Source organism: Salvelinus alpinus, chromosome 7 (genome assembly GCF_045679555.1).
Source record: "Salvelinus alpinus chromosome 7, SLU_Salpinus.1, whole genome shotgun sequence".
Classification (NCBI taxonomy): Eukaryota; Metazoa; Chordata; class Actinopteri; order Salmoniformes; family Salmonidae; genus Salvelinus; species Salvelinus alpinus.
The window spans coordinates 60,799,486-60,806,699 of NC_092092.1; positions in this window are offsets into that span (position 1 = coordinate 60,799,486).

Consider the following 7,214-nt stretch of genomic DNA (forward strand, 5'->3'; position numbering starts at 1 on the left):
GTGGTGATGGGGTTACCATCATATAGACTAAACACAGTGGTGATGGGGTTACCATCATATAGACTAAACACAGTGGTGATGGGGTTACCATCATATAGACTCAACACAGTGGTGATGGGGTTACCATCATATAGACTAAACACAGTGGTGATGGGGTTACCATCATATAGACTCAACACAGTGGTGATGGGGTTACCGTCATATAGACTAAACACAGTGGTGATGGGGTTACCATCATATAGACTAAACACAGTGGTGATGGGGTTACCATCATATAGACTCAACACAGTGGTGATGGGGTTACCATCATATAGACTCAACACAGTGGTGATGGGGTTACCATCATATAGACTAAACACAGTGGTGATGGGGTTACCGTCATATAGACTCAACACAGTGGTGATGGGGTTACCATCATATAGACTAAACACAGTGGTGATGGGGTTACCATCATATAGACTCAACACAGTGGTGATGGGGTTACCGTCATATAGACTCAACACAGTGGTGATGGGGTTACCATCATATAGACTCAACACAGTGGTGATGGGGTTACCATCATATAGACTAAACACAGTGGTGATGGGGTTACCATCATATAGACTCAACACAGTGGTGATGGGGTTACCGTTATATAGACTCAACACAGTGGTGATGGGGTTACCATCATATAGACTAAACACAGTGGTGATGGGGTTACCATCATATAGACTCAACACAGTGGTGATGGGGTTACCATCATATAGACTCAACACAGTGGTGATGGGGTTACCATCATATAGACTCAACACAGCTCAACACTTCACAGTACAGAAATGTACAGCGCACAGCTCTCCTGGTTCCACTCCAGCCAGACTGCTATCACATAATTTAGCAGACAGCACATGTAAACTGCAAATGGCCTAATGATAGTAGTTAGGCAAATCATGACATTTGAATGCTGATTTTTTTAAATAATGATGCATGGACAGTATTATGTGTCAAGAACCATGATCCTCATTACCATACACTGTGTACACACACACACACACACACACACACACACACACACACACACACACACACACACACACACACACACACACACACACACACACACACACACACACACACACACACACACACACACACACACACACACACACACACACACACACACACACACACACACACACACACACACACACACACACTCTTTGAGGGCAGGGCTAAATGGGCTATTGTCTGGTACCTGCTGCTTTCTATTGGTCCATTAATCTTCTCCATTGTCACTGTCCTCTCCCAGGCATGACAGCCTCATTACAGCCAGGACAGGTATTCTGTGTTCTGCCCTTCCTTTGACTGACAGACACACACACACAGTGACTTCCCTGAAACACACACGTGAAACACACACACACACCTAATTTATCAAGGTTTCAATACCAGTCAAGATTTCAATTAGCATTTTAAAATGTTCATTCAGCTGACTAACTCAAAATCATGCAAGCATTAAACAACCAGCAGTCTCGAATTCTGAGGCTAGCAAAACGAATCAACTACTAAGTAATGTAATGACGTGCGCTGAGAGTCGGGAAGCAAGTTCAGGGAGTGAGTGTTTTAATAAATAAACAACATAAAAAACAAGTAACACGAACAACACACAGACATGACACTGGAACAGAAACAATAACGCCTGGGGAAGGAACCAAAGGGAGTGACATATATAGGGAAGGTAATCAGGGAGGTGATGGAGTCCAGGTGAGTCGGATGACGCGCAAGTTCGCGTAACGATGGTGACAGGCGTGCGCCATAACGAGCAGCCTGGTGACCTAGAGGCCGGAGAAGGAGCACGTGTTCCAAGTAAACTGAAAAAAATACTAAGACTCTACTGAAACTATTATCTTTGATTCTGAAACGAAATAAATTAAAACCCATCATGAATTTTGTTCAGTATTAGTTTTTTGGGGGGGGGCAGAACTCGAATGGGATTTTCAAGATTTTTTTCTGATGGGGTTTTCAATACTTTTTTCTGATGGGGTTTTCAAACTTCTGAATCTGGCGGGTCAGATTGGCTTTCTAATTTAAAGATAGACTCAACGAGATGACATTTCCCGCAGATATTGGGCTCGTTTGAGTGGTAAGGCTAAAGCAACCGACTGTAGACGAAAGTCGAGGAGTGAAGTCGAAAGTCAGACATTAATGTGGTTTTCTAACAGCAAGGCTCAGATCAACATGTAAGTGTTGCCATTGTTCATAAAAGGTTTCGTTTCTAAAAAATACACAATAATGTCAAAATAACTAAATGTGTAACCATCGTATCACACACATATTGTGTGTACCCATTGTACAATTACTTATCGAGAGAGAGACTCAAATATTACATTCAGTCTATATATCCCCTGTACACATAAGTCACAGCAAATTGGCTGTTTCAGTCACGTCTTTGGTCACATTCGCGTGGGTCAAACAGAAACACCCTCATCCCTAATGGTTGAAAAAAGAGCCTCCCACAATGCAGGCGATGGCGCCGCTCGAACACGCCCATTGAGATGAGCCGGATGCAAGACTTTGCTGTCACACAGTGAAACTCCTGGTTGTATCAGCAGTTTACCCATTACTCTGTTTCACTTCTTGCATCTACGTCATCTCGCGTCATCTCTCTGAGTCTACCTTTAAACCCAACCTAACCTATGCCCGGACCCCTTATGCATTTCTGCCCCACGGTAGCAAGAAGTGACATCCCCAAAAACTACAACTGAAACTAAATTATATAAGAATGACATTTGATAAAATTTTATAAAACTTAAGTAGATCTGAAAACGAACTGAAACTTAACTGAATTTGAAATAAAAAATTTAAAACTAATATAAATAAAAACAAATTTAAAAACACTAAACTATAATAACCTTGTACTGATGCAGGCATGTTTATTTTATTTATTTAACCCTTATTTTACCAGGTAAGTTGACTGAGAACACATTCTGATTCATAGCAACGACCTGGGGAATAGTTACAGGGGAGAGGAGGGGGGTGAATGAGCCAATTGTAAACTGGGGATGATTAGGTGGCCATGATGGTATGAGGGCCAGATTGGGAATTTAGCCAGGACACCGGGATTAACACCCCTACTCTTACAATAAGTAAGATGAGTCCCTCGATACAACTGATTAGCCCCCGGAAACTAACTGGGCATCAATAGCACCAACCTACCAGATACCCACTTATTTTGACACCCAGACACCTAATGGACTGTATTAAACCTCCATGAAGCTGCATCCATACTGATTAGAGTCTAAATCAGAGTTCAGTGTAAATGTGTGAACAGCTGATAAACAGTGATTGCTGTGTGTGAGAGAGAGAGACTGCAGGGCTGTTGGCATTGATCACTAACATTATTCATCAGTTAGGTCAGGTACTGGGCCCCTTGGCTGCTCTGTCTGTCTGTCTGTCTGTCTGTCTGTCTGTCTGTCTGTCTGTCTGTCTGTCTGTCTGTCTGTCTGTCTGTCTGTCTGTCTGTCTGTCTGTCTGTCTGTCTGTCTGTCTGTCTGTCTGTCTGTCTGTCTGTCTGTCTGTCTGTCTGTCTGTCTGTCTGTCTGTCTGTCTGTCTGTCTGTCTGTCTGTCTGTCTGTCTGTCTGTCTGTCTGTCTGTCTGTCTGTCTGTCTGTCTGTCTGTCTGTCTGTCTGTCTGTCTGTCTGTCTGTCTGTCTGTCTGTCTGTCTGTCTGTCTGTCTGTCTGTGCCTATCTATCTGCCTGTCTCTCTCCCTGTCTCTCGCTCTGCATGTCTGTCTGCCTGTCAGGTGTTGTATTCTAGGCTTATGGGGATCTGTTGTGGTTAGGAGGGGGTTGTGTGTATGTATGTGTGTGTCTGTCTATGTATGTGTGTGTCTTCGGAGGGGGGGGGGGGGGGGGGGGTTGTGTGTGTGTGTGTAGCCCAAGGGAAGATTCCTTTTATCCATACATGTCATGTTTTGTGGTCGTCTTGCACACTCAAACACACACAAATCAGTGGAGGCTCCACAGAGAAGGAAGGGGAGAACCATCCTCAGTGAATTTTCTAAAAATGGTAAAACATTTAAAAAGTTATCCTTTTTAGATAAAACTGTACTAGATAAATTCACGTCACCAAATAATTGATTAAAACACACTTTTTTGCAATGAAGGTCTACAGTAGCCTCAACAGCACTCTGTTGGGTCCTCCTCTGGGTACATTGACTTCAATACAAAAGCTAGGAGGCTCGTGTGTCTCATCCCCTTCCATAGACTTACACTTCCGGAGGATGTCCTCCAACCTATCAGAGCTCTTGCAGCATGGACTGACATGTTGTCCACCCAATCAAAGGATCAGAGAATGAATCTAGTACTGAAAGCATAAGCTACAGATAGCTAGCACTGCAGTGCATAAAATGTGATGGGTAGTTGACTCAAAGAGAGACAACAGTTAAACAGTTTTGAACAAATGAATTTCTTCAAAAATAAAGGAGAAGAGAGAGAGCGATATTGTATCATTATCAGAGGGATGCGTTAGCTAGCTGGCTCTGACTATCCAACACATCACTGGAACTCTTCCAGATGAGAGAGTGAATATAACGTGGCTTCTACGAAAGTGAACTGTGTTTATGTGTGATCAGGGGTGTATTCATTCTGCCAATTCTGTTGAAAAACGTTTCTTAAACGGAAGCAAACATAACGGAACGGGGTTAACATATCTGAATTTGTCCAATAAGAACTATTGTTTGCAACTGTTGGATTACACCCTAGATCAACTAGATGCAGGCAAGAGTGTGCAAGGCGGTATTGAACACTGTCTGTCACCTCAAATGTTTCTCTTGACCTGTGTGCACTTACGTTGTAAACTTTCCTTCATAGGCTAGGTTCTACAACCTAAAAATTCTAGTATCATGTAGTAGCCTAAACCTATTAATGTTACATTGAACTGGGTGAATGGAATATGAATGACAGTTGTCCAATATGCTGTAATAGAAATAAGGCCATTCTCATTAAAAAATTAATTGGCCTCCCCTCCCTCATCTTAAATTGCACCGACCGCCACTGCAACACACACTCACACACCAGCTATCTAACACACAAATTAACAAACACTCACAGTTCAATCAGGTAAAGAGTGCTCTTAGGAATTAGGACCCTAGCTCAGAGCAATAGCAATCATGCTGGCATAATATCAAACCCAGCCAAGCATGTGTACTGTTTTGACATGCATTACATTACCTGCGGTGCCCATTCAACAACAGCTGAGCTGTGGATATCTAGATACATATAAACAATTCACTGATGATGCCTCGCTTTGACAGTGAGAGGTGTAGCTATATAGCTGTAATAGCTGTATCTATTCCCATTGGACCTATAGTGTGTGACCTTAGAGACTTTTAGTAGTTGGAGTTTTAAGGAATGGCTTCTGGTTCATTCCACAGGGGTCCTCAGACATAATGGAGGTGACAGAGAGGGCAAACTAACCCTGAACTTTTCCCCCAGCTCATTGGTGGAGCCAGTCAGGTACGGTCCCCTTCACCGATCCCCTGTTTATTCTCCTGTTATGACGGCTACCAGCGTTCTCTTTCCCCTTTTCTCCTGTTCTTTCTCTTCTAAGTGGTAGCCTGTTTTCACCTGTTTTGTGGTGTTTTATTTATTTATTCCATGGCTTGTTATTTTCGCTGGCAGGAAATTGAAGTAAGTGGCTAAGCAACAATTTGATCCCTTGCTGCTGACACGTCCCTAGACGGGTCACATAATCTTGTCATCGATTCGAAGACAGCTGTCTTGAAGATAATTGATTTCAAAGAGACCATACTGCACTCTGTCTGTCTGACTCTATCTATCTTCTAACTGCTCTCTCTTTCCCTGTCTTGTTCTCCTCCTAACTGCTCTCTTTCTATCTCTTTTTCCCTCCCTCCCTCCCTCCCTCTCTCTCCCTGTTATTCCCAGGTGGGCAGGTAGTAATTTGGGATAGTGTTATGCAAATGGATTAAAACTTTTTTCTGATTGTTCTTGTGTTCTTTCATTAAACCCTCGGTGTAGTTCCCATTGTTCTTTTCAAATGTCCAATTTCAGCTACACATCACTGGCATGAGGACAGAGGAGTCCCTGAGGCAAACTAGCAATCCTGACATGAGACCTTTTTTCCCATTACAGCTCTTGCTCTCTTTCTGTGAGTGTGTGTCTCTCTCTCTGTCTCTCTCTGTGAGTGTGTGTTTGTGCGTGTGTGCTTCAGGTGATATTGAGACAGACCATACTGAGATGTAAACTCCAGAGTAATTAAAACGCCTGCAGTATCTTACATGATGTGAGAGAGAGGAGAGGAAAGAGAGTGAAGAGAAGGAAGAGAGAAAACAATATGGATCCTGTGTTTAATTTGACTCATACAGGGTCGGTCCACCGGGTACATACAATCAGCCTGGCTTCATCCAATTACCCTACCACAGAGAAAGAGAGAGAGAGAGTGGGCTGTAATCTTGTGGTAGCACACACAGATGTTCACCCACGACTGCGTGGCCAAACACGACTCCAACACCATCATTACGTTTGCTGACGACACAACAGTGGCAGGCCTGATCACCGACAATGATGAGACAGCCTATAGGGAGGTCAGAGAAATGGCAGTGTGGTGCCAGGACAACAACCTCTCCATCAATGTGAGCAAGACAAAGGAGCTGATTGTGGACTACAGTAAAAGGCAGGCTAAACAGGCCCCCATTAACATCAACGGGGCTGTAGAGGAGCGGGTCGAGAGTTTCAAGTCCCTTGGTGTCCACATCACCAACGAACTATCATGGTCCAAACACACCAAGACAGTCGTGAAGAGGGCACGGCAAAACCTTTTCCCCCTCAGGAGACTGAAAAGATTTGGTATGGGTCCCCAGATCCTCAAAAAGTTCTACAGCTGCACCATCGAGAGCATCTTGACTGGTTGCATCACCGCCTGGTATGGCAACTGCTCTGCATTTGACCGTAAGGCGCTACAGAGGGTAGTGCGTATGGTCCAGTACATCACTGGGGCCAAGCTTCCTGCCATCCAGGACCTACAGTGGGGAGAACAAGTATTTGATACACTGCCGATTTTGCAGGTTTTCCTACTTACAAAGCATGTAGAGGTCTGTAATTTTTTATCATAGGTACACTTCAACTGTGAGAGACGGAATCTAAAACAAAAATCCAGAAAATCACATTGTATGATTTTTAAGTAATTAATTTGCATTTTATTGCATGACATAAGTAT